The following is a 2,245-nucleotide window of genomic DNA, read 5'->3' on the forward strand; positions in this document are numbered from 1 at the left end:
GGGGCCGGGGAGCGGGCGCTGCCCAGCGGCCACAGGGGCCTGTGTGACCCCACTGTGGCCCTGTTGGAAGCAGGAGACCTTGTTCTGTGGGGTCAGGGTGAGCGTGACGGATCCTGGACAATGTGATGGAGCCTGGGTGTTGTGAGGGACACCGGCTGACATGAGGGACCCCAGCTGATGCGATGGACCCCGGCCGATGGGATGGACTCTGGATATCTTGGTGGACCCTGGCTGATGTGACAGATCCCAGCTGATGTGATGGATCCCGGCCGATGTGATGGACTCCGGATGTCATGGTGGACCCTGGCTGATGTGATAGATCCTGGCTGATGTGATGGATCCCAGCTGACATGATGTTTCATGGATGATGTGATGGACCCTGGCTGATGTGATGGACCCCTGCTGATGTGATGGACCCTGGCCAATGTGATGGATTCTTTTGCATCCCTCTTCCAGCAGCAACTGGCAGCAACACTCAGGAGTAACCAAAGCTGGGCCTGCATGGAGCAACCCAGCCGTATCCTTCCTGGCAGGGCCCTGCCATGCTCCCTCCCACAGTGCTGGGCCCAGCCATGCCAGTGCTCAGGTGCCGTTGGCCAGGTCCTTGCCCCCGGGGCAGGCACGGAGCAGGAGTTTGCAGGTCTGGGCGAGAGCTAAAACCACGGAGCTGGCTCCTAAACATCTCTGCTGCTGCCGCCATGGACGGAAGGATGCCCAGGGCTAACCCCAGACTCACGGCATAGACAGAGCCCGGGCAGACTCACCCCACCCTTGAACCGAAGATGCACACTCAATGCTAATTTACGTTAAACTTAGAAAAAAACCTTATCCCTTGCTTTCACCACATTCTGCCCCAAATCCACAGCCACGCTGCTGCCTCACTGAGCTGCTTAAGCACCCTGGGGCAAACGAAGCCTTCAAGAGTTTCAAGAGCCCCAAAGGCTCCGGGACGCGGGACTCAAATGCTGCTGTGACCCCCGTGGCTGGGTGTGGTTGCTTCTTGCGCAGGTTAGCTCCAAGCCCAGAGCAAAAAAGGTGTCAGAAAGCCCAAGTCAGCGCGCTCTGCTAAATATAACAACAAGAGGTGTGAAAACTGATTAAACCCACTGCTGGGTCACAGGGGTATTGGTTTTTGTGAAAGCAGCAGCGTGGGAAGGATCAGTAATTTGACACATACTCCAAACCCAAATGTTTTAATGCCCCGAGTGAAAAAAACCCCTAATTTCCTGTAAAATGGGAGGTTTCTTCCCCTCCATCAATTGATCACACGTCACCCTTTTTGCGTAAATGCTCAAACTTACTGGGATTTCCCAAATTATTCTGATTACAACCTTCAGAAAAAGTCTTTGGAACCAGCAGCCACTGAACTGCACCACATGGACAGGCAAGGTCCCATACACTGGTAAATGGGGCAAAACTGGTGGCAAGAGGTGGCCAGTTCCCTCCCCGAGCAAGAGCAAGGGTGACGGGCAGAGCCGGGGGGGGAAGCTGGAGCTTCCCCAGAGGGGGAATGGGGGGAGTAAAGAGTGAGGGCAGGCTGAGGAGTTGCAGGGGAACGTGGGCCAGGCAGCAGATGCTGAGCTTGGACTAGGGGTGGGCGCAAGCACAGGCCTAGCTTTGCTCCAGGTTTGGGAAGGAGAGCCTGGGACTGGGGAAAGGCTCCGCGGAACCACGAGCTCAGCCTCTGCTCTCGCTTTTCGAGCAGTTCTCACCAAACCAGAGAACATCGTGGCACCAGGTATAGCTGGGGCATCCCCACCTCGGCTCCCCAGTCCCCTCCCGGCCCCTCTGCTCCCCACACCCCAAGGAGTGAAGAGGACGAGGAGTACACAAAGAGCTTCTGCGCACCCCTCAGCGCTGTGGAGCACCAACCCCAGCCCGCAAAGAGGACAAAGCAGCAGAGGAAACCATGAGCGCAGGACAAGAGGTACCAGGGAAAAGTTACTCCCTGCCCCTCTCTGCAAAGAGCTGCAGTGCTTAAAGCGAGTGGGGTGGGGGGGGTGGAGAGGGGGTGGTCACCTCCAACTCACGGCACAGAAGACGGGAGGCTATGGGTGCTACGAGTTCGTATGGGCTCCAAAGGGGTTGAGATGTGCTCAAAGAGGCAGGGGGGAAATCCAAAGAGCCCCAAATCCCAGACTCCAGGAGCGATGGCAATAGTGGGAAGCAGTGATAGGTACCTGGGGGCTCTGGCTCTTTGCTTTCCCGGTGTATCTGCTGCTCTGAGCAGCCGCAGGAAGCCTCT

This window comes from Egretta garzetta, unplaced genomic scaffold, assembly GCF_000687185.1.
Source record: "Egretta garzetta isolate BGI_Z169 unplaced genomic scaffold, ASM68718v1 scaffold368, whole genome shotgun sequence".
NCBI classification, from domain to species: domain Eukaryota; kingdom Metazoa; phylum Chordata; class Aves; order Pelecaniformes; family Ardeidae; genus Egretta; species Egretta garzetta.